This window comes from Pleurodeles waltl, chromosome 3_1 (assembly GCF_031143425.1).
Source record: "Pleurodeles waltl isolate 20211129_DDA chromosome 3_1, aPleWal1.hap1.20221129, whole genome shotgun sequence".
Lineage (NCBI taxonomy): Eukaryota > Metazoa > Chordata > Amphibia > Caudata > Salamandridae > Pleurodeles > Pleurodeles waltl.
Window position 1 is genome coordinate 1,751,366,267 of NC_090440.1, and position 27,122 is coordinate 1,751,393,388.

The following is a 27,122-nucleotide window of genomic DNA, read 5'->3' on the forward strand; positions in this document are numbered from 1 at the left end:
TATGGCCCTGCCGTTGGTACTACCTGCTTCCTTCTTCAAACCTTTGAATAGTTTACTGACTGATTTGGTATGGGGCAATGGCCAAAGACGGGTAGCATTATCCAAAATATATCAACCACTTATACTAGGGGGACTAGGGGCCCCCAGATTTGAATTATACTATGCAGCTGCCCAACAGCAATGGATAACTACCTGGATCAGGAACCCCGCCAACGCAGAAACACAGATGATTCTATCAGATCTCCGTAATACTGAGGTACTGCATTATCTCTTGAACCACGAGTGCCCCAAACACCCATGCAGTATCCTGCTGACTACGGCGCACTGGATATGGGGCCAATTTGCATTATTAGGTGACAAAACTCCACAATACTCCCCTAAGATACCACTGTTGGCTCTCCCAAAGCTCGCAAAAATAGCAACCAAGGTGTGTTTGCACGCATAGGGAGACAAAGGCATACGTACAATTGGGGACATATATTTAGACGGGCAACTCCAAACATACGAGAAACTGGCCGACAAATATACCTTAGGACAGGGTAGCTTCATTGCCTACGGAGCAGTACGACAAATTATAAGGTCTCGGTGGAGGGATGGCAATGCGGAGCCTAATATCTCCCCCATTCTCCACGACTTGTTGGAAAGTACAACTGCTCCAATAAGTGTATCAAATACGTACAAAACTCTCACTACACATATCGAACATACACAGGAGCAAGCAAAAAGCATATGGGACCATGTGCTGTCACCACCCCTAACACAACACGCATGGAACCAAGCCATGAGAATGATTTACGAAGTATCCCGTAATCCCCGCTTCCTGTACACTCAGTTCAATTACATGCACCAACCATACCTATCGCCACACCGCATAACGCGCATGTTTCCTCAAGCGCCGCAAGCATTCTCCCAGATGCAGAACCACAGAAGCGACTTTCTTTCACATGACATGGGACTGTCCCCCAATTCGGAATGTATGGAATGACATAATAACCCTGCTAGCCGAATGGACAAACACTACACTAACTCCCAGCCCCAAATTATGCTTATTGGGCATAGGGCCGTGCCCCAAAAAACCCAAACACACGTTTTGTTGTATCGCCCTAGCACTGGTGATGTATAGGCGCCTCATAGCCATGCAATGGAAGGCACCGGGTGCCCCAAGTAATGCCCAGTGGCGAGCTGAACTGCTGTGGTGGGCAAAGCCCGAAGCACAGACGCTGCAGCTCCTATTGGACAAAGGAATCCTGGTCAAGGGATTGGATACTTGGAATTCTTTTGTGACCGCTGTAGAAAGCAAGGATGACGATCGTCCTCCCTGAAAAGAGTAAATATCAGAGAACACCCGACACTTAAAATACGACACAAATACACCAACACAGGTGCTCACTGTCATGCACACTACAAATTGTAAACCAATTTACGTAGCTAAGATATGAGATACGAGTGCAGCCCAAATACAGTACCAAACAGTATGTGGTGGAAAAAATGAAGAAAAAAAAGAAGAAAATATATACATATAGACACCCACACTGGTTCCCTATGGAAGACCTAAACTAAGAGGACTGAGCACTTACTTATACTATTTGTTCGAGTGGAGCTGGCTGCTTCGACTGCTTGCTCTGCTCGGGGACTGCCATGTCACTGCCCTTACTCCGAGTGGGAGATGGAACCCCGGCCCCTCCCTGAACTACTATTGGACTGTAGGTATTGCTGAACGGCCCTGGCTATGGGACTCAATTGCTGGACCTCAGAGGGGGGCCACACTCCCCTTGTAACCCGTCCCTCTCCTTTGCTTTCCCCCCTCCCACCTCCTCTACGGCGCTCGCTCACCCTGCTCCCGATCTACTCTTTGTGTTTTTTCTTTGTACCTTAAGTTTCTCTATCATTATCTCACATGGTGTACCAATTATGCATTACAAATGTACATTGTTTCCTTGCCATTTTGCATGGGGTGGAGGCTTCTGTACGGGAGCAGGAAATGCAGCAATTAAGAAACCTCAATGTACCTAATATTAGGAGCAAATTGTATGCACCTGTACCTCTCTTAAGTGTTGCCTGTTGGCAGATATAACAATAAAAATATATATAAAAAAAAAGACTGATTTGCATATGGCTGGGTCCAAACTGGAATGGTATGGGCAGCAAATAAACAATGGATTTAGGCCCAGATCTCTGTACTGGGGGTGAATGTTTGACATTGTTCAGCATTCCATCCATCACTTATTCTTTTTGCATGTGACATCACACTGTGCCAGTACTTTTGTGTCACCAAAATGACCAAACCTGCCTCATCTTCCCCACATCTGGGACAGCTCCCTGTGCTTGTTGTATATATCTTGCTAAAGATGTTAGGGTAAGGTAAGTGCTATGTCTTTATTTGAAGTGAATACCGCTGAATCTAGGGTTGCCAGTGTCCCATGTTGTGCATTTCAAGATTCGATCCCACTATACATCGTGAACTGGGATTGACAGTCTCTTTCACATTTTGTTTTGCTTCCAGTGTAGGGGTGGGGTTATCGTCAGCGAGGCTTTGTCTATAAGGTAAGAGGTGTTTCCCATCCCAGTGACACAGTTTCCTTAAGTGTTCCAGATTCCGGAGGTCTGCTTGATAACCTCTGCCAAGTGTCACCCACCATCCTGAAGAACCTTGCATAGAGCATGAAGTTGCGGAGAGTACCACCTGTTTCCTCCTTGCTTGGTCAAATGAGCACATCCTGTCTTTGTCATAAATATCTGCTATGGTATACCCAGCCTCGAATCAACTACCCACCGAACATCTGTGTATGGATTGCGATGCTCTTTTAGTCTCAATGAGCCAACTGCAAGAGAAGCATCTGTTTTAGGATGGGTTGAGGTGCTCTAATCCAGAGGCAGGATGTCAAGCTCACCACGTGTGATACGCCCTTTTTGACTGGATTGGGGCCAGAAACTGGTACCTTAATACCATTTCAATGTCACCATGCTAAGTCTCTCTGTTGGATGTGTCATTTGACCTCCCAGGGAGGTGCTGTAATTGAAAGGCCAAATAATAGCATTCTAGATCTTGTACAGCCAGGCCACCGCTCTCCTAGGGCAGGGCAACTTCAACATGCTCAGGTACACCATTAGGCGAGCACCTGCCCACATCAGCGAGGTAACAAGCTATTCAATGCTCAAAAGAACTTCAAGGGTAAAAATGTAAAGGCAGCGCTTCAGCACCACCTGTTTTATTAGCATCACACTACCCAGCAGCGAGAGGAGCATCATTTAACACAATTTAACAGATTCTCATATGGCCGACATTTCTTTCCTCAGATCAGTCAGTTGTATTTACAAGCGTCATGTGCCATAAGACCAGATGCCTGAGGTCACTCGTGCATCACTATAGTCCAACCTGCAAAAGTGTGCCTGGGCTGTCTTCTGCTAACGCCCAAGGGTGAACAGGTAGGATTTATTTCAATTCGTATGGAGTCTATAGAATTCTTCCAGGACCTCTAACATGTGCTGGCTCCCTAAGATACAGTAGTGCATCATTTGCAAACCATGACACAATATGCATTGTTTCAGCAGTTGATATTCCCAAGTGTATCGTGCGAGATCTCAACATGACAGCCAGGGCCTCGATGAGTAAAGCAAACTGTAGTGATGACAAGCCCTGGCAGGTAGGACGTCCGAACACTCATATTACCAATGTCACCTTGCCTTTTTGGACCTGTGCATGTCGTTTGGCATACAGCAGTTAGATCTAACTTAGCTTATAGGGAGAAAAGCATGTCTCTCAAGTATATGGAACATGAACTCCCAGCCCACCATATCCAAGGCCTTTTCTATGTGGAGTGAAGCTATTGAGCAGTTCACACCCACTTCCCCTAAATAACATTGGACGCGGGCCAGCCAGCGCAGATTATATATTGTGATCCGCCTTTGAATAAATTCTGACTGATCTGAATGAATCACATGCAGGGCTTAAAATCTTTGTGTCGACAGTTATCATGGAAAGTGACCAATGGAAGACACACTGGTTTGGGTCTTCTGGTTACCAGGCTTACGTACCACAGCTCTCTCAGCCCTTGTCTATGGACTCCATGCACAACTCCAACATACGAGTACTATTGTACTCCTAATATAACTCAATAGAGAAAGTGTCTATCACTGGGTCTTTTTAATGCAGCTCAGACAAGCCAGCGGACCATCCTGAGTCCTGGGGACATCCACTATCCCCCACTTCTCGGCAGATTCGCCTTAGGGAAGAAATTCTGTAGCCACTCCAGGTCAGCGCCTCCATGTGGTGAGTAAACCGTTTCTAGATAATCTTTAAATACTTTAAAAACTATGTTAATTGTCTGCTGTTATGTTTGTAATACTCCATTGTTATTTTTATACCCATGATAATGTTTCTAGGGGCTCCTTTCCTTATGAGCCAGGCTAACATTCACGTTCATTCTGTCACCTTCTCAGATGAATTTCTTTTTAAAGAGATATGTGAGAACTTATCCAGGAACCTGTAGAGTTTTCTTGTAATACATTTAGTGAGTCAGAGCAGAGTTCAGGGCTATGAACCTTCTTTTGGTCAAGCTTATCTACTGTGTTTTCACCGTCAATTATGTCAGCTTTCAGTTTTATGCTGGCTCCATATCTCTTCCCTATGAAAATGTCCTACATGTAAAGGGTCATAGCCTTCCATTCCAGTGCTCTAGTTGATGTTGTTCCCCAGTTGTTTTGGAGAAATCTCTCAGGCAGACCCTAGTTCGCCCCTAAAAGTTACTTCCTTAAGTGCTTCTGCTCCTAATTTCCATGTAGGGGTCTGGGGCCTATGTCTATTTCAGGTGTATATGTAGCAGTGAAGCAAGCAATCAAACACAAGCTAATCTTGTTTCCTCGAAGTTTTCATGATCTATGTAGCTGAGTTCATTGCACCATTTTTCCACTGCGCCACATTGGTTTTCCCACTGATGGCTCTCACAGTAGATGCCTCACTGTGTCTATCCTCTTGCCACATGGCTATCCAGTCAGAAGCCATTTCAGGCTACAGGAAGAAATGCATCCATTACTTACCGATAATGGCATTACTCCTAGTCCTACCCCCTCGCCTTCCTTCTTAATCAATGAGGCTCCCTTACCTCCAATAGACCTCTCTCGTTCCAAATAAAACACCCCACAGGATAAGGCTCCAATATCCCCCAATTATCTGGCAGATGTAATGGCCACTAAAAAGCAAGTCTTAAATGTTAACATTTTCAAATCAACATTCTCAAGGGGCTCAAATGGAGGCTCAGTCAAGACAAACCACCTGCAGATTCCAACTAGGGAAAGAACGAACCATTCTAGGAAACAAGTTCAACATACCCTGAAAAATCCTAGGCATCTGCCCACCATCATCCTTTAGATTCTGCCAAGAACCATAAAATGCCTTAATCACCTTCCATTGAGCCATCAAGGTGTCACCCGACAAACTCCAAGTTAGCATCATCCTGTAAAAACTGCATAAACAGAAATAATCTGGCCACCATAGGATCCACTTGCTTCCTCAAACACCAAGTAGAAAAGGTCCTTCAATCCCTGGCATAAGAATACAGAGTAGACAATCTTCAGGAAGCCTGCAAGGTCACTGCCAGCTGCTCAGGAACCCCCAGATCAGTTAAGACCCTCCGTTCAACCTCCATGCCATCAAATACAACTTCCTCAAGGACCCCCGAGGATGGGCCAGAAAGACAAGTGGAGACAGCACCATCGGAAGATCCCACTCCGTACTGCTCCTCAACAACTACAGTACAAATTTTCCTGGATGCCACTGTGATGCCACCAAAATCACCTGTGCCCTCTCTTTCCGGACTCTTGCCAGAAAAACCCTTACCAGCTCAAAGGGTGGGAAGGCATATATCAGCCCCCAAGACCAATGACAAGTCAACCCATCCACCGCCCAAGCCAGAGGACATCGACTTAGGAAACAAAATCTCCTCACTTTCGCATTCCTTGATGCAGAAAACAGGACTATCACTGGAAGACCCTACCTCCGCACCAGCAGATCGAACAGAGATGGATTTAGGGAGAAATCCTTGGAGGATGGAATTTCTCTGCTCAACAGTTCTGCCTGGACATTGTCCTCACCAAAATGTACAAAGCAGTTAAAGACAGAACAGAAACCTGTGCCCACAAGAAAAAGTCCTGTGCAATCAAGTTCAGAGCCCTGGACCTGATAACCCCCCTGCCTTTTGAGGAAAGCCTTTGCCAACAGATTGTCTGTTTGTACCAGTACCGCTTTCCCTTTCAGAAGCCCCCTGAAAATGCACCAGGACAGTCTTCAACTCCCTCCAATTCGATGACCTCTAAGAGTCCTGAAGGAACCAGAACCCTTGAACCTGCTCCGACCCCAGCCAAGCCCCCCACGAGGAGAGACTGGCATCTATTGTAACAATCACTAGAGCACCAGGAGACAGAGGGATTCCCTTGACCATATGTTCCTGCTCCAGCCACCACAACAATTTAATGCGGATTGGTACTGCCATCTGGATAAGATCCCGAAGACTGAGAGTCCCTGGGGACCAACGGGATAGTATCCAATTGACTAGTTTGTGCAAGTGAAACCTAGCCCAAGTGACTAGGAACACAGCTGACACCAAGTGACCCTGCACCTGCAAGCACTCCAAAGCCCGGGGAGCATCCTAAGCCATCACGTACCGAACTTGATCCTGCGGGCTGATCAACCTCCTGTGAGAGTCAGAAAACATGCCCCAGTGAACAACATGTCCTGAGAGGGATCCAAAGATGACTTTCCCCAGTTTATCAAAGATCCGTGCCCTTGTATGACCTGCAACACTCTTTTCACATGAACCTCCAATTGTGACTCGCTTGCAGCCTGAGTCAAGAAATTGTCCAAATAAGGATGCATGAACACACCCTTTGCATGAAGAATAGCCATCAGTGGTGCCAGAACCTTTGTAAAAACCCAGGGTTAGGACTTGAGTCCAAAGGGAAGAACAGAAACTAGAAATGCTCGCCCCCTACTGCAAACCACAGAAAATGCTCAAAGGGAACTGTGACAGGGATGTGCGGTTAGGATGCCAAAAAATATCCTGGGCCTATCTGCGGGATAATCGCGAGAACAGTCAACATTCAGAAATGAACAGCCTTTATCCAACAATTGACTCACTTGAGATCCAGGACAGGCCGAAATGCCCCTGACACCTTCCGAACCTGAAACAAGATGAAATAGGTCCCTTTCTGTTGTCCAACAACTCCTTGACCCCATTGAGCAGGGCCAACCTCTTTCCTTCTGCAACAGGGACCGGAGTTGGCAGGACGGCAATATCTGGAGGAACATGATTGAAATCTATGGTGAAGCCATTGGCCACAATGTCTAGCACCCATTGGTCTGACACATCCTGCTGCCAAACAGGCAGACAGTGCCAGAGCCTGCCGCCTACCGGGAATGCCTCACCATGAGAGTGATTGTAAGGGACCCTTCTTTGAGACTCCCTTCTGAGTAAGAACAGAAGGCTTTGAAGAAAACCGAGGCTGAAACTTCCTCCTCCAAAAAGGAAGAGGTCTGGTACTCATGCTAAGGGGAGGATTTATAAGCTTCCTTCCAATCTTTATCAGAAGAGGAACCCCCTTTACATGACAAGGCATGTTTCCTCTCCTTAAATGTCTTCAAGCTCATGACCAGTAACTGTTCCCCAAAGAGTGCCTGACCCTCGAATGCGATTTTCATTAGGGAAGACTTCTTCCCAGGGTCTGCCTTCCACTGTCTCGGCCGCCACAGAGAACGTCTGGCCACAATTAACGCCCCAGTGGACATAGCGGATGTGTGTATAATATCTGAGGAAATGTCAGCCAGCAACTTCGCTTGCTGTTCCATAACAGCCAACAAATCAGAGTACTCAGTCCCCGCCTGAACTGCCACAGCCAGCTTTTCAAACTCTTGCACCAGGGATTGTAATGAATGCACCGAGAAAGGGCTTACATTCAAAGCCAAATTCTCAGCCGTAAAGGCTCTCTTAAGACCAGGGTCCACTTTCCTATCCATGGGATCAGCAGGAGTACAGTCCTTTGGATTGACGGCTGTTTTGCTGATCAGGGTACCCAGAATTGAATCTAGATGAACTGAATGAGGAAGAGCATCCTCCCCTTCCAACAAGTACAACTTTTGTAGAAACCAAGGGACCAGACTCTTATCCACATCCTTCCATTCCCTCATTACCATATCCCTAAAAGGACCTTGAAAAGGCATGGCAAATCTGGAGGGCGTAACTACTGAGGAAATAGAGCATTCCCCGCCTCCACAGCTTGAAAAGGTAGAAAGCCCAGGTTCTCCCTCACTTGGGCCAGAATGTCCCACATCTCTTCTAGGGAAACATACTTCCTCCCAATGAAGTAGATGGAGTCTCCAAATCTGAGGCCGAAGAATCATCTGCCACCACCACAGTCTTAGGCTTGGCTGGTGTTCCGGGCTTCGCAGGACAAGTCTGAAGAGCTCTTATCACTGCTACCTCAATCATGTCTTGCACTTCTTCCCTAGACATGAGAGGAGTACTTCTCCCTCCTGAACTCTGAGCGGCCTTAGTCCTCTTGTGAGGGAAAGGAACATCCTCCTCCTCCAAGGAAGAAGTAGTTGACAGAACATGCTTTTGCTTGCCAGCGCTCTTCCCTTCCTTGATGAAACACAAATGCCCCAAGACCAATCCGGGCACCTTAAGTAAGGGAAACAAACCCCATGCTAAACCAGTGGGGAAATGCCAGCAAAGTCAAACCAGGAACTAATCACATCCTCACACTTTCGCCCCACTATTGGAAAGAAAAATGGGCTTACACCCGTTCCTACTGTGTCACGAAAAAAATGCCACTGAAAATACATCCTGCCAAGCAGGGGCGACGACCTGGAAGATCAGCCCAGCCACAGCAGGACCGCCCGACTCCATCACAACTTCCGCCAGCCAAGTCCTGTCACCAGCCAAGCAGGCAAACACAGAACGCAGCCAAGCCAGGAGACCACTGCTTGGAGCTCTGTACCCAGATCCCACCATGAAGTCCACCAGGCCCTTCCGTGAAGGAGGAAAGAAGGTGAGTCTCCTGGAGATGGAAAAGAACAGGATGAGGAGGGGCTAGAGGATGTTTTATTTAGGAAGGAAGGGGTCTATTGCAGGCAAGTGGTAAAAAGAAAGGCTAGGGATGGACAGGTGGTAATTTAATTTTCTTTAATGATCTTCACCTTCACTCGGAAAAGTAGCATGTACTTCAAACCTGTCTCACAGATTCTGCGCTTCTCGCCGTAAAAGGACTTCTGGCATTGTGCAAGGCGAGTGTAGTGTGAGTTTTTTAAATGTAACGCCTAATGGAGTGCGCCACTTGTGCGATGGTGTCATATGGAAATACAGCCTACATACTTCTGAATGTAGGACAAACGGAGCCCTACTAAAAACCCACCATTCTGAAGGTAAAATCACAACTATTGGGTTAATACCACGTGATGACAGTACCTTTTCTGTTTATATCGATTTTCTTCCTATTTAGGCACTGAAGCAGACAGTGCTAGTGGACTCTACCAGTGGTCTAGTATCATAGCATTTGTATTTTAATACCTCACACTTTGATGCTCCAACCAAACCACATGACTGATCTTCGTCAATAGACCTAGGTCATTGATGTGTAGGTTTAGAAGGACCAAAAAGTTGATTCTTTTTTAAGGAAAATTAATTTTACATAAACACAACAACAACAAACAATGCTGTATGTACAGAAATGATGGATTAAGTCATACTAGGCTTGCCTACACCAATGTAAATACGATAAAATACGTCCATAGACGCCTATACAAATAAATGGATACAGTAGGATAGACAATAGGGAAAACAATGGAAAAGGCATCCAATCATCAGATTTGTGATCCTATAAATCATTGACCACCGGTCATATTACCTCACATGTCCCTAATTTCCTCCTTCTCTGGTCTGCATTTGCTTGTGTTTGGACAGCAGCACCAAACCTGCTGAACAGTTTTCTGTTGAAATCATCCTTGATTCTTAAAGGTTGAAAAGGTACCTCCGCTCCCCTCGACGCACAATGAAGTCATTGTCTCTGAATAAGTCAAGGGGCAGGTCATCAGGAGTATATTGTAATAATTCAACAACCAGTGAATATGTATTTAGTTATTTCTGATAGCATAATTAAGCCCTTATGTGATGTAAGTAAAATGTGGTAATCTGCCAATTCTACGGTGGGTGATCATGGTGGCAATGTTACTAGTGAATCGGTAGCACGAGGTGAATATTTCCCGTGTACTCCTATAGTGTGTATGATTCTAACTCTAACAGGCGGGAGAAAGGGGACAGAAAGGTATAGTGCTTAGGGAATCCAGTCACAGTTTGCTCTTGTTTTTAAACCGTCTTGTATTAAGACAGGAAGACTTCAGAACCTGTGATATTTCAGGCGCTGATACTAAATAAAATACCCTGGCCTTCTTCCAATGCTTTGAATATTGTCCAAAACCACTTCGGTCAAAGTTAGTTGGGTAATTCTAGGACCTTTAAAAGGCGAACTGAATCCATTAAATGGCTCAAGGAGGGCTGCTCACCTTCACCCCTGCTATTTAATCATTTCATTCGGAAAAACGTCGTGTTACATGTGAAATCTGTGTTTCTCGCACTGAGATCTGCATGTACTGGAATTCATTGCTCATTTTCTCATGGTAAATTTCTGCAAAATTTGCCTGGGTGAAACTGCAAGGGGTATGTTAAATTCCCCATTACTCATAATTCCAATCACTGGGGAATTTCCGGTTTACAAAGGACCAGACTCTCTACCCATCCTAGTCGGGAACTAATTATCATTTCAATGGTTCAGGACTTACCGAAACGAAGGCCGGGCCCAGTTTTAACTCTCAATGCAATGGTTAGAATTGGCATTCCATAAAGCAAGCGCGAATCCATTTTTTTTTGGGCTGTAATTGGGCTATAATTGTTCCAAAGTGCTGATAGATTAATAGTAGACACATTTTCAGGCTACAAATGATGTCTGAAAGACGAGCATCCCTCGGAGGCCCTCCTGATGCAGCAGAATAAATGTTTATGAGTCTTTTATTAGGAACAATGAGCAAAGAGATTTACCAAAAAGATTCAAGGTAGAAGAAAATATGGACGAACTATCTGGAGTGTATTGACTGCCCTCTTCCAAACAATCTCCTAGGAATGGATTAGAAGTAAGCTATTGTATGAGCTTGTCTGGATTTTTAATGTTTTATTGGTTTGAAACATAAACAAGTATTCATTTTTTCATACCGAAAGAAACATGTCCCAGCATCAGAGAAAGACTCCACGCTAGACAAGCTGTAAAAATCACCATAAAATACTGAGCCTGATTTAGACTTCAGACTATCTTATTTACTCCAAATTTAGAGCTGTCCGCTGGGTCACCAGACATCCCTTGTCAGGAACGGCTGCATTCCTCTCAATGTATAAAAACACAGGATGGTGCCATCTATTTGACTTTTTAACGTGCTTTTGTATTTTCAAAAACAAAACCCCAAAGTGGGAAATCCAAGAAGAAATGGCCCCTACATCATAGTATGGGGGTCATGTTGCAGTTTTCACTGCCCTTTAGCTCCAGGTTTTACCCAGAGATGAAGGACAGTGACAGTGAAAACTGGCCATTCAACCTCATACTCTAAATGAAGCAGGCAGTCTACTGGCCAAACCTCTGACGCACATACTCTGACAGGCCATCGGAGGAGCATGTCGGCAATGGAGAAGGAGTCGTCTCAGTTGCTGACATGCGCAATGTCCACCGGTTTGTAAATTAGGCAGGCAAGCCTTAAGTTTGGTGGAAAGAGTATTCAGTCGCAGTTGAGTGGAGTAATGGTGAGCAAGCAGTAGTGCTTAATTTGAGCCAGTGGTTTCCGGTGCTCAGCTCCAGCACTTAGTTGTCAGCACCGGCACTTATGACAGTCTGCACCCTGGTGGTGTTAACTGGCTAATTTAGACAGATCTGCAGAAGCTAGCTAGCACCCAAGTGTATTGGTGACATGAGCTCATTGGTGGCCATACCCCATGGTCACATCATAGTCTCTACAGGCTATGCTGGACACCATTTTTGCAGCGATTGCTGACTATTAGGCCACCCTGGAAGCCAGGGTGGATCCATTGACTACTGGCTACATATTGCTGCGTGAAAACTAATGGAAATTGTCTGAGAAAGTTGCTTTTTAAAACTATGGCCATTGGCGGCATAATCACCTGCATCAAAGATCTCTCACAATGCATGCAGCATATCCTGGAAAGTCTAATTCTGTTGTAAACCAGACTGGACAATGGAGAGGGCAGTAATAAAATTCATCTTATCGTCCTGCTGGAGGGGGCAGAGGGTGAAGACACCTCGTGGTTTCTAGAGAACTAGATGAAGAAGTTTATAGCTCTAGGTGCTTTGTCATCATGATTCACGGTGGATCGAGCCCACGAGGTCCCAGTTCTGCGGCTTCCCTCCAATTACAGGGAGTGCAGAATTATTAGGCAAGTTGTATTTTTGAGGATTAATTTTATTATTGAACAACAACCATGTTCTCAATGAACCCAAAAAACTCATTAATATCAAAGCTGAATATTTTTGGAAGTAGTTTTTAGTTTGTTTTTAGTTTTAGCTATGTTAGGGGGATATCTGTGTGTGCAGGTGACTATTACTGTGCATAATTATTAGGCAACTCAACAAAAAAAAATATATACCCATTTCAATTATTTATTATTACCAGTGAAACCAATATAACATCTCAACATTCACAAATATACATTTCTGACATTCAAAAACAAAACAAAAAAAAATCAGTGACCAATATAGCCACCTTTCTTTGCAAGGACACTCAAAAGCCTGCCATCCATGGATTCTGTCAGTGTTTTGATCTGTTCACCATCAACATTGCGTGCAGCAGCAACCACAGCCTCCCAGACACTGTTCAGAGAGGTGTACTGTTTTCCCTCCTTGTAAATCTCACATTTGATGATGGACCACAGGTTCTCAATGGGGTTCAGATCAGGTGAACAAGGAGGCCATGTCATTAGATTTCCTTCTTTTATACCCTTTCTTGCCAGCCACGCTGTGGAGTACTTGGACGCGTGTGATGGAGCATTGTCCTGCATGAAAATCATGTTTTTCTTGAAGGATGCAGACTTCTTCCTGTACCACTGCTTGAAGAAGGTGTCTTCCAGGAACTGGCAGTAGGACTGGGAGATGAGCTTGACTCCATCCTCAACCCGAAAAGGCCCCACAAGCTCATCTTTGATGATACCAGCCCAAACCAGTACTCCACCTCCACCTTGCTGGCGTCTGAGTCGGACTGGAGCTCTCTGCCCTTTACCAATCCAGCCACGGGCCCATCCATCTGGCCCATCAAGACTCACTCTCATGTCATCAGTCCATAAAACCTTAGAAAAATCAAATTTGCATTTTTAAGAGTGCTGCATCCCTCTGCAAGATATCTCAATATTTTTGACTTTTCTGAGCCTGTCAAGTCCTTCTTTTGACCCATTTTGCCAAAGGAAAGGAAGTTGCCTAATAATTATGCACACCTGATATAGGGTGTTGATGTCATTAGACCACACCCCTTCTCATTACAGAGATGCACATCACCTAATATGCTTAATTGGTAGTAGGCTTTCGAGCCTATACAGCTTGGAGTAAGACAACATGCATAAAGAGGATGATGTGGTCAAAATACTCATTTGCCTAATAATTCTGCACTCCCTGTAATAGCTTAGGCTTTTGATAACCTAGCTGATCAACTTTAAAGACGGAGACACGTTTGAAGATGGAGACACGATCCTATAGGCATCCCAAAAGAAGAATCAGATACAGGTAGACAAAGCAAAAGTTCATGTTTTTCCAAATGCTTGTCTTTTATGCAGGTCGAAAAGCGGCTTTTTTCCCTGGGATACAAATATGTCCTGTTGTTCACCGTAAATCTGAGATTATCTGTTGACCAGAGCTTGTACTTCTTTACAGATGCACAATCTGCCGAGGACTGGATAGAGGCCAGGGACAGATCAGTTCCCGCTTCCTCCCAGGTTCCACTGTCCCAGTACTCCCACCTAGATCAGGTTTTGCTGACAGTCCAGTGGCTTTGCCCCCCCCATGGACAGAGTCATAGGGACCCTCCTTCTTCACAGGATCAACACGAGCAATGACAGGTGGTGGAAGCCTTGGCTTCTCTGCAGGACTTATCTGCCTCCCTGGAGTTTCTCTACTCAAACCTGTGCTTCTGGCGATGAGTTGTTGTCAAGGGCAGCTGACCAGGACGCTGAGGCCACACAGGTGGTTACTGCACAATCCGTGAATGACCTGCTTTACGTGTCATGATTTTAAACACAGAGGAACAACCCCACAAACAATTACTCCTGGTCGACTTACTGCAATAGGTGTTCTTTGTTTGCAGGTGGGAATCCTCTATTTTACATAGAGAGGTGCTATGAGATTTTGAAGATGCTGGGCGGTCCGCTGCCAGCTATGGTGCCTTGACAGCCTGGAGACCATCGATGAGACCTCTCAGATGTCTATTCAGGTTACCCGTCTCTATGCCTCCAATGTTTGATTCTTTTCAGAATGTATTTCTGTTAGCAGATTCACGGACTGCCTTGCTATCTGTCCTCGCCCTTTCACCTATGCTGCTCTCTTCAGTATTAACAGAGGGACTGGCTTTTGTGGAGTTTTATGTTGGGCCTCAGCCGATTGTTTTGTTCTTGTTCTCTTTGTTAAGTCTTCCTTCAACATTTGCCAGGACAGGATGGGAAATTAGCAGCACATGGCAATCACTGCATAGTTCTGAATGTCCTGGTCTCATGGATACAACCTTGTGAGTACTGTACATTGTCCACTATCCCACATCATTGGTGAACCAATATAAATTGGTGCCCTGGAGTGTCAGAGGGATGAATTGTCCACATAAATGTTCAAAAATGTTTTCCACTTTGATCCATTGGAAGGTACACACAGCAACCCCACAGGAAACCCACTAGTTAGCCCCTGAGGTGTCCAAGTTACAGGCAAATAGCGGGGTCAAATGTCTGGCACTAGTTTTTCAGTCTGTGCCATGAGGGTGATGGTCTGGATAAAGGCAGGAGCCCCCTTTGAGGTAGAAGCCACTAAGATTGAAGTTGATGGCCATTATGTCTTGGTAAAGGGTTGTCTAAATGGGAGGGGTATGGTCTTGGTAGTGATCTAAACTCCGAATGTAGGTAAATCTGACTTTTGGTCCACCTCGTCTGAGTGTTTGGAGGACTGTGCTTCAGTCCCATGGGCACTGGGGGAGGACTTCAGTTGTGTGAGGTATACTTTTCTTGAACACTCATCTCCAATCTCCACCCTTCTACCCACAATCTCCAGCCAGATTGTCCTCAAGAACGTTCGCAACCTATGTAGAAGGCTGGCCCTTAGGTGACATTTGGTGCATGGAATATCTGCATTGTGTAATCTTTGGTGCACTTCAAGCACTAAAGATAGATTTGTCTGCACTACTGCCATTCATACATGGATTGTTATCCACATCTTACTAAATGATGTCTCTGTTAGACCATAACACTCTGTATATCATATTAACTTTGGAGAAGCTGTTAGCACCAAATCTGATCTGGTACATGCAGCTGACTCTACTGGAAGACGCTGTGTTTCTCCAGTAATTACGGGAACATGTAATCTCCTTTTCTGATGACAGTGAAGGTACGGCCTTAACCCCTCTATTAAAGTGGGAGGTATGTAAGGTAGTCAATAGAGGATTTTGCATTGCATATGTTGTAGTAGTACTAAAGGTGCTTTCTGGGGAGTTAGCTTGATTGCAAACCTCCATGAGGTCCATAGAACAAATGCTCCCCACACACCCAGACAAGGCAGTCAATCTTCAATTGGTGAGGTGCTCTTTTTTGACAGCGTGTAAAAGTTGTGCTGCTTTGATTATGTTACCTATCAAGCCAAAACCCATAATGAAGGAGATAGGGTGGGTCGACTTCTTGCACGCTTGGCTAAGCCATTGCTCTAGAACTCTGTTTAACTCCATTTGATTTTGCTGGTGGGGGAAGTACTAACTACTGAGTATGATATTAATAACACATTTTCTCTTATTACTTCTTCCCCAACAGCACTAATTTACAACTTTGTCAACACCTTTTTCTCTACCCCAAATCTCGGCACCAGCTAGGCAGGATCTTCACCTCCCAATGACGTTGAAGGATCTCTAGACCCATCTTCCATGACCTGCCACGAGGGAAGACTCTGGGATCCAAAGGAGCCCCATCAGAATTCTTCATTTACTTTGTGCCTCAATTGGTGCCTCGCTTGCTTGCTGTCTACTCTTCATCCTTCCAACTGGGCTGCTAGCTTCCACAATCGTTCAATAAAGCTATTATTTCCCCAATGTTAAAACGTCATAAAAACCCGCTTATATGTCCCCTTATTGACCCTTATCAATCAAGAATGCTGACTTCAAAATTTGCTTCTCCTGATTCACACACACTGATCAGGGTTTGTTCCCAGGTGGGCCACCTCCCATATACTTAGGAGACTCTGGGATTTTATGGCCATTTTAGCAGAGGATTTCCCTAATGTGGTATGTGTTGCTCTAGATTTGGAAAAAGCCTTTGATTCCCTTCAGTGGGAATATATGTAGTAGGTGCTATATGGGATGGGGGTGGGCCTTGCTTGGAGAACATAGATACAAGTCCTATATACAGTTCTGACAGCCAGGGTCAGAGTGGGTCAATGCATCCCACACTCACGTTTTGATCAACAATGCCGTTATCAGTCATAGGCCTGATAGCTCTCATCAACATAATAGTACTCCAGTATTTACTATATACTTTTTTATTCACCTCCCTCTGGAACTTCCCCAAACCTTTCATAAGGCCTTTGATAAGCTACTGAGGGATTTTAGTTAGCATAAAGGGTGCCGATGTGTATTGCTTTCTACTCTTAAACTTCCTGATGAAGCAGGGGGATTAGGGCTCGTGGGTTTTGAGCAGTACTATCTGGCAGCGCAAATGCAATGGCCTGCGTGTTCATTGGCGAATCACTCCCTCTACAAAACTGGCCTCTCCAACAGTGACTCGAAACGCTTGAATTTGCTATTCTGTCCTCAAAATGCTCAGTTTCCCGCACCCTTCGTTATTTACTGCACTAGATTGCCTTCGCTGTTCAAGAATGATTCTCAAACATGTGTCCCCATATGCTCCTACAATCCCTCTTCGTGGATTGCCGACCAGCAACAAGAGTATTGGTCTGACGCACTTGGGCCCATATTTATACTTTTTTAGCGCTGCTTTTTGATGTAAAAACTGCGTAAACTTACAAAATACAATTGTATTTTGCAAGTTTGCGCCACTTTTGCGTCAAAACATGGGCCTTAGAGCTTTTGGCGTATTGTGATACCTCCATGCTAGCCTATTTATTTAGTGCCAGGTAACTGTGGCGGTCATTACAACATTGGCGGTAAAAGCCGAGTACCGGCGTGCAGAAGACCACTAACACACCGCCGCGGCCGCGGAAAACCGCCACAGCTATTATGACCCACAGCACGGAATCCACCAAAATTCAGACACCCACACAAGTCCGCCACACCAAAGATCAGTGATAAACTGGCGAAAACAAAACCAACACCGTCACGCCAACAGAAATACGCCCACACTATCATGACACATGAATCCACGCGGCGGTCTTTCAACCGCGGTATTCCATTGGCGGTACACACCACTGCGCTCAAAATACACCCACATCTCCAAAACACAGCCACATTGGACAATTCAAAATACACACACCTGATACACATACACACACCACTCCCACACACTCAATACACTATAAAACACACACCCACATCACCCACAAACCCTTACGACAACAAATCACGAATGAAAGCCAGAGAGAGACACCACCATCAACAACACTAGCATCCACAGGCACACAACACAATCACCCACATAACTTCCACGCACCTCACACAACACCCCACTACATATCAGCACACGTATCACCACACACCCCACCCCACACATCACCTACACCACCCCATGTCACGGCAAAGACACCCCAGTTTCTCGGAGGAGGAGCTCAGGGTCCTGGTGGAGGAAATCGTCCAGGTAGAGCCACAGCAATTCGGATCACAGGTGCAGCACACCTCAATTGCAAGGAAGATGGAGATATGGCGAAGAATAGTAGACAGGGTCAACGCAGTGGGACAACACCCAAGAAATCGGGAGGACATCAGGAAGAGGTGGAACGACCTACGGGGGAAGGTGCGTTCCGTGGTCTCAAGACACCACCTGGCGGTTCAGCGGACTGGCGGCGGACCTCCACCTCCTCCCTCACACCTAACAACATGGGAGGAGCAGGTCTTGGCGATTCTGCATCCTAAGGGCCTCGCAGGAGTAAGTGGAGGAATGGACTCTGGTAAGTCAAACCTTTAATTACTTCACCCCCCACCCACCTGCATGCTATCACCTACCCCCACCCTCGCCCTCACCCCCATCACTCCTACTCCTCACAAATGTCCCACTATCACAAACCACACATCCCAACACCAGGCCCTGCATGCAAAAACAAAGCATGGACACCCTTCACTAAAGCATGCCCACTGCACATACCCATGCACCCCCCTAAACCACCATCACACAAGGTCCCACACAGGAATGCAAGCACTGGGGTACACGGTCACCCACCCATTGCACACCTTGACACACACAGATGCAATAATCATGCCTTTATACCCCTGCAGGACCCCTACCCAATGTCACCGGACAGGAGGGTCCACACATGTCCACACCACCACCAGAAGAGGCCCACAGTGATAACAGCACCTCTGTCCAACTGGATCTAGATGACCAGCCCGGCCCATCGGGGACCTCGGGACAGTCTGTTCCCATCACACAGTCACAGGCCACTACAGAGCTTCCCCCCTCTGGAAACACCAGCACAGCACCCCATACCTCCGTCCCCAGGACACGTAAATCAGCAGTGTGTCCACCACTACAGGGAACCCAGGCTAACCCACCACCCCAACAACACCAGTTCCTGGGAGCAGTGGTAGTGGGCACGCGGTCCAGGGGACGGAGGCCCAGGAACACAGGGGAAATGGGAGGGCTGCTGTGCGACAGGGGGTGGACAGGCCCAGGGAACCCACTCTCCACGAGGTTCTCTCCTCCATCATGGGAGCCTACCACCACTCCCAGGAAACGATGGCAACAGTACTGGCCAAGTTTCAGGAGACCCAGCACCTGCAGGAGGAACAGTATATGGGCTTCAGAGAGGAACTCAGAACCATCAATTCCACCCTGGGCACCATCGTAGGGGTGCTGAAGGAAGTACTCAACACCAGGAGAGACACTGTGGCACTACAAGGGGCCCCTGACACTAGCTTGGATGATGAACTGCCCACCACCTCCGCCGGCGCTAGTGGACAGGAGGCACCGCCACAGGACCACCACACCAGCACCCCACCCCCTGCAGAGGGAGAACCACCTCGCAAACGGTCCCTGAGATCCAGGACCAAGACAGAGAACGATGCCAAGACCCCCGCCAAGAAATGAGACCACCCTGATTGTCATCCTACTCTCCCACTTTGTCACCCTGTCCATCCTTAAACTGCCCCAGCTCCACTTCCTATGCCCATTTGGGCAATGCACCTGTGAGACTAATAAACTGGACTCTGCCATGGACATTCCTCCGCCATCAACCCTCACCATTTTGCTACCCCCTCCAATTTTGAGCACAAAATAAACACCCTTAAAGCACAAAACAATCTGGAGTCTGTCTGTGATTTCGGAATACTGTATTAGCAATAACTCTTTCATTTGTAATGTCAACATACCTATGTCACACAGCTCTAGTCCATGTGGAAACAAAGCAGATGTCACACAGTGGGACCCACATCTGTGAAATTGTAAGGGAAAGTGACAACTCAGTGACCATACACTGGGTGAAAATGACAGACAGTAGAGAGGTAGTAGTGTTTAAGTACATGTAGTAGGCAGGTTTGTATTCTTACCTGTGTCTCATTGGAAATATTGCTGGATCACTGAGTCCCTGTTGTCCATGTCTTCTTCCTCTGCTTCCTCGTCTTCACTGTCCACTGGCTCCACAGCTGCAACAACACTGCCATCTGGACCATCCTCCTACAGAAAGGGCACCTGTCGTCGCAAAGCCAAGTTGTTAAGCATACAGCAGGCCACGATGATCCGGCACACCTCATTTGGTGAGTAGAATAGGGATCCACCTGTCATATGAGGCACCTGAACCCCGCCTTCAGGAGGCCGAAGGTGCATTCGATCACCCTCCTAGTTCGCCCATGTGCCTCATTGTAGCGTTCCTCTGCCCTTGTCCTGGGATTCCTCACTGGGGTCAGTAGCCATGAGAGGTTGAGGTAACCAGAGTCACCTGCAAATGGCGAGGGACAACTGTTAGACACACACTAACCTGTAGGGATATCCCCAGACAACCATTCCAACTGACTTGCTTCCAGGTGCTCACCTAATAGCCACACACGGTGCCTCTGGAGTTGACCCATCACATAAGGGATGCTGCTATTCCGCAGGATGCAAGCGTCATGCACTGAGCCAGGGAACATGGCATTCACATGGGAGATGTACTGGTCTGCCAAACATACCATCTGTACATTCATCGAATGATAACTCTTCTGGTTTCTGTACACCTGTTCACTCCTGTGGGGGGGTACCAAAGCCACATGTATCCCATCAATGGCACCTATGATGTTGGGGATATGTCCCAGGGCATAGAAATCACCTTTCACTGTAGGCAAATCCTCAACCTGAGGGGAAATGATGTAGCTCCGCATGTGTTTCAGCAGGGCAGACAACACTGTGGACAACACGTTGGAAAACATAGGCTGGGACATCCCTGATGCTATGGCCACTGTTGTTTGAAATGACCCATTTGCAAGGAAATGGAGCACTGACAGCACCTGCACTTGAGGGGGGATTCCTGTGGGATGGCGGATAGCTGACATCAGGTCTGGCTCCAGCTGGGTACACAGTTCCTGAATTGTGGCACGGTCAAGCCTGTATGTGATTATCACATGTCTTTCCTCCATTGTCGACAGGTCCACCAGCGGTCGGTACACCGGAGGATGCCGCCATCTCCTCACATATCCCAGCGGACGGTGCCTATGAAGGACAACAGTGAGCACAGAGTCAACCAACTCAGATGTACGTACCCACAGCTTACACAGAACACCATTCATAATCTAAAAAGTGGCCTGTATGTGTGTTGAGTCTAGGCCTAGGTATGTGTGACGCAGTTGAAAATGAAGCCATGTGGGCCCCTGAAATGGTGGCTGCCTGACCTCTAAAGTGGGACAATGGGATGTGAGGTAACTGCGCTGGCGTTGAACACCGTCGCGGTAGGCTTTCGAAGACCGCGGCGCAATGCTGCATTGGTTAACATTGGACCCTATGGGTCCCAGGAGCCAATGACAATATACGCCGGCGGTGACGGTACGCACCGCCGCGGACGTGACCGCCAATTTCTATCTGTTCAATCACTCGATACCTGATCTTCGACAAGAGAGGACCTACACTGCAAGTGCTGCTGTGACCTCGGTCTGATTGGAGCTCCTTTGTGGTGGCGGGCCCCTCTGTGCCCCCCCATCTACAGGTACAGCCGCCACCCCCCCCTTCCAGCACCGCCCTCCCAGCAGCCCCTCAGCCTTTGCCCCGTGCCCGCTCACCCGGGAGGGTGGGCATCACCTTTGCCCCAGGCACCTCAGGCCCTGACCCCTGCTGCCCTCAGTGAGGAGGCCATTGACCTCCTCAGGTCCCTCACTGCTGGGCAGTCTACCATTTTGAATGCCATCCAGGGTGTAGAAAGGCAGTTGCAACAAACAAATGCATTCCTGGAGGGCATTCATTCTGGTCAGGCGGCCCTTCAGCGAGCTTTTCAGACACTGGCCTCAGCACTGATGGCAGCCATTGTCCCTGTGTCTAGCCTCCCCCTCCAACTTCCTCCACCCAGACCCACACCCCTGTACCTCAGCCTATCCCAAGCACACCTACAGACCAGCATGCACACATGTCAACACACAAGGGAAGCTCAGGCAAACATAAGCACCACACATCCCACAGGCACTCAGGCATGCATCACACACATGCAGACACACCAACATCCACTGCCTCCACTGTGTCCCCCTCCTCCTCGTCACCCTCCTCCCTCCCTGTCTCGTCTCCACTCACACCTGCATGCACTACATCCTCAGCCACTACGTCCATCACCAGCACACACACCACCACACCCCGCTCACGTGCAGTCACCACCCCCACTACCATTCACATGTCCGCTGTGTCCTCTCCCAGTGTGTCTGTGACGCCCCCTCCTAAGATACACAAACGCAGGCACACACCCACCCAACAGCCATCCACCTCACGACAGCCTCCAGCACATGCACCTTCACCCAAAGTCAGCAAACGAACACCTCCTACAACCACAACCTCTTCCTCCACTCCCAAACCCCCTCCAGCTACCCGTCCCAGTGTGTCAAAAAAACTTTTCCTGTCCAACCTTGACCTCTTTCCCACACCTCCCCCACCCCGTCCGTCTCATAGGTCCCGAACTAGCACCTCAGCCACAACATCTCCGGGACCAGTGGTGCCTGTAGTCACTGGAATCTGGAGTGCACCGGCCACCAGGGCAGCCAGTGTGGCACGGAGCCACAGCACAGACAGTCCCTCACCTGTGAAGCATCAGAAGTTGGCTAGTGCCCGGCGGGAGAGGGGGAAGACTCCAACCACCAAAGCCGCTCCCAGGGATCCCGGTGGGAGTGTGGAGTCAGCTGTGACACCTTCCAAGGTGGGGAAGGGCCACAAGAAACCCGGCAAGTCTGGAAAGAGCAGCACGGCGGAGAAGACCGCCATCATCCCCGCTGCCCAGGAGGCCACCGCCATCATCCCCGCTGCCCAGGAGGCCACCACCAGCATCATCCCCGCTGCCCTGGAGGCCACCGCCAGCACAAGCCCAGCTGCCCAGGTGCCCACTGCAAGCACCAGCCCAACTGCCCAGGAGGCCATCTCCAGCACAAGCCCAGCTGCCCAGGAGGCCACCGCCAGCACAAGCCCAGCTCCCCAGGAGGCCACTGCCAGCACCAGCCCAGCTGCCCAGGAGGCCACCGCCAGCAAAAGCCTCACTGGGCCATGAAGGACCGCCAGCAAAAGCCCCGCTGGGCCATGAAGGACCACCAGCAAAAGCCCTGCTGGGCCATGAAGGACTGCCAGCAAAAGCCCCGCTGGGACATGAAGGACTGCCAGCAAAAGCCCCACTGGACCATGAAGGACCGTCAACAAAAGGCCCGCTGGGTCATGAAGGACCGCCAGCAAAAGCCCTGCTGGGACATGAAGGACCGCCAGCAGCTGAGTCCCTGCAATGGAGACCGCTGTCTCAGCCACCGCTGAACAGGGCACCGCCGCCTCAAGCACCGCTGAACAGGGCACTGCCGTCTCAAGCACCGCTGAACAGGGCACCGCCATCTCAAGCACCGTTGAACAGGGCACCGCTGCCTCAAGCACCGCTGAACAGGCCACCGCCGTCTCAAGCACCGCTGAACAGGGCACCGCCGCCTCAAGCACCGCTGAACAGGGCACCGCCGTCTCAAGCACCGCTGAACAGGGCACCGTCGTCTCAAGCACCGCTGAACAGGGCACCGCTGAACAGGGCACCGCCGTCTCAAGCACTTCTGGCCCATGAGCGCCAAGGGCACTGACGCTACTGAGTCCGTCACAGGCAGAATGAAGCACTCTGGGCACCATGCCCCCTCCAGAACGAGTGGAGAGATCCATCCACTACCTCTGTCCTTAGCAGGATGAAGCACTCTGGGCACATGCCCCCTCCAGAACCAGTGGAGAGATCCATCCACTACCTCTGTCCTCAGCAGGATGAAGCACTCTGGGCACCATGCCCCCTCCAGAACCAGTGGAGAGATCCATCCACTACCTCTGTCCTTAGCAGGATGAAGCACTCTGGGCACAAGGCCCCCTCCAGAACCAGTGGAGACTGTTATCCACTTGAGAGACTGTGGCTTTGCACTCCCCAGGATTGAACAGTGGGCAGACCACCCACTGTAGAGACTTGAGAGACTGTGGCTTTGAACTCCCCAGGATTGAACAGTGGGCAGACCACCCACTGTAGAGACTTGAGAGACTGTGGCTTTGCACTCCCCAGGATAAAGCAGCGGGCAGACCACCCACTGTAGAGACTTGAGAGACTGTGGCTTTGCACTCCCCAGGATTGAACAGTGGGCATGTGGCCCCCTCGTGGATTTGGCGTTGTGCACTCAAGCGGCTGAGGTGCCCCCCCCCTTCCCCTCCCCCTGAGGTGCCTGTTTAGTTGCTCTCTGATGCCCCTGCAGTGTTCTCTCCGTCATGGTTGGGGATCTTATGTGGGCCTCGCCCATACCGTGTGGGCCCAGTGTTCCACAGACTTAATAGGAGCACTACCTGGACTTCTATGCTTGGTATATATTTTGTAAATGGTGTATATATATATTTTTGCCTACTTGATTTTAATATATTGCAATGGTTACACTCATTTTCTATTGTCTTTGTATTCTTCCGGAGGGTTTGGGGGGGGTCTAACTGTGATGTAATAATAAGCATTAGTGTGTGTTTTGTAGTGGGTGAGGGTGGGGGTGTTGCATGTTGCATGATGCGTGTCCTTGTTTTTTCCCTCCCCCTCCCCTGTGTCGTAGGTGCAGTACTCACTGTAGTCTTTGCCGCCAGCATTTGTGCTCCTGGTAGAGGAGCAGGAAGACTATCGCGAGTAGAATTTGGCGTTCCGGGTCCATGGTGTCCTCATTCCTCGTGGGGTGTGTAGAGGTGAGCGTTTTCCCTTCAAAATTCCTGTTTCTGCCGTGTTTTAATCTGTGGTGAATCCGCCCAGGAAAGGGTGGCGGATTGGCCTGTCGTAATAGTGTGGGCGGTACATTGTCTCCCGCCTGTCTGTTGGCGGTGACTGCTGCGCTGTTTGTTTGTACTGCCGTGGCGGTCGGTGTGTTAAAGTGGCTGTCTTTGTTTGCAGTTTCCGCCACGGTCGTAATTGCAAAATTTTTACCGCAGGCCTGTTGGCGGTCTTACCGCCGCTTTAACACCATCCGCCAGGGTTGTAATGACCACCTGTGTCTTTACGACAGAGTTTGATATTCCCTCAGCCCATTTCCTTACGTATGTTCAGATGAAGCAATCACTGCCCATTTTTTTCAAGTTCAGAGTTCACAGCCATCCACCTATGTGGTGAACCCAGTACTATATACTGTGAGAAACTGTAGTTAATGGGTCTATTGGACTTTAAAGGCCCACCTCCAGCACTGAGACCAATCTAGGAGCTCTCTCAGAGCGAAGTGGGAGGAGGACGTAGCTTGTACATTCCATGACTCGGAGTGGCAGCAAATACTACACCACTCTCATAAGGTCTCCCACAATTCACGTTTTAAATATATTCAGATAAAAATTTTAATTAGAGCATACTTTACCCCAAACCTCATTTTTAGGATATATCTGGGAGCATCTTCCCTCTGCCCCTGATGCCTTACTGATGCAGATCTGCCCAATCTCCTTTGGTCATGCGGGTCACTTGCTGGTTATTGACCTCCTGTCCCAGGTTACAGGATGGAAGGTGAATATTTATCTGGAAGTGTTAGTGCTGGGCCTCTTCTCCCATCCGGTCTCGAGCAACTAAACTCACCTAAATTCATGGACATGACCTACCTGAACGGCTCAGCAAAATAAACTGGAAGAGTTAGTCACCGGTGGCGGCCAAGAATTGGGGTAAAGTGGCGCTTCCCTGGTTGTCTTTGGAAAGCGTGCACCTACAGAAGGGAGAAGCCTGGACTGCGGAATTACCCAATGACCGCAAGTGGGACACTTTAGTGGAGACTTTTACACATTGCACTAAAGACTACACAAGGCTGCTGTAGTTACTCCCTTCTGGCATTTAACACCAACGCTGGATGCAACGAACCTACATTGTTGTTCTAACATATTTTATCTTGCATACTTTGTTCTACAATTTAAATTGGACAATTGCCGGAAGGCCACGAGACTGACGTTTTGATGTCACAACATACTGAGGCCTATAGGCGTGGGAGGCAGTGGAAAGGAAGGGGGTTGGGGGCTGACTCGGCACTGACGACTTGTTCGGTTGGTGTGGGGAGAAGGTATAGAATTGTTTGAGAATTTTATCTTAGAAAAAACGCCAGTTTTCTGATGTATAATATCCCTATGTTCTAACATTTTAGGTTACGTCCATTGATTTACTGTGTACTGCTTGCCCAACCATACTGCCAATAAAAAGACATTAAAAAAAAAAACTCATGTGCGTAACCAGTGCTGGAAAATGGGGGAACCGACCAGATCCGGGTTCCGGCAGCTATTTTTAGGCAGGATACACAGGGAAACAGGCTGAATTTGTGCTGATGTCATTTTCAGACGGATGACTTACAGTTTGCATGCAGCTCTTGCATGCTAGTAAATAGATCGCGGTGCTATATTAGGAAACTGAAATGAATGAACCGAAAATAAAATAATCCCAGTGTCAAAAGTAGTAACCTACATATCTACCTAAAATACAAATCTGTCGTCTGCATGTTACACAATGTGCGTTGTAGCAGGCACATTAACGCTCTGTGCTACTTTATGGGCCAAAGCTGTGACTGGACACAACACTGAACGCTCCAAGAACAACGTTAACCACTATAGTTCTCTTACCATTACTATAATCCGGTAAAAATTGCTAGGCACACAAAGATCCCTGCAGCAGGGTCTTAACCCTGTAGGAATTTTAATAATAAATCTTGTTAGTGACCAACTAAGGAAGCTGTAATAGATTTGCTGTCACATGTCCTTTTTGTCAATTTCCTTGCGGCACATTTTTTTTAATAAATGTGTAAGCTTAACGTCTGACTCTGTTTTTCAACCTCGCCCCTCTTGACTCGACCATGTTTCCCCTGCCACACCTTGACTCCCTACTAATGGGTTCCCTTTTTTTCTAATTCCATCACCGTATGTAAATGAAGGAACGTGTTGTAATCTTTACAGTGATCACTGTGGTACTTTCAAAAGGGTCACTCATGAAGGCTTTCAGTCCCTATGGACTCTAAACCTTCTGCCACAAACGTGCCACCG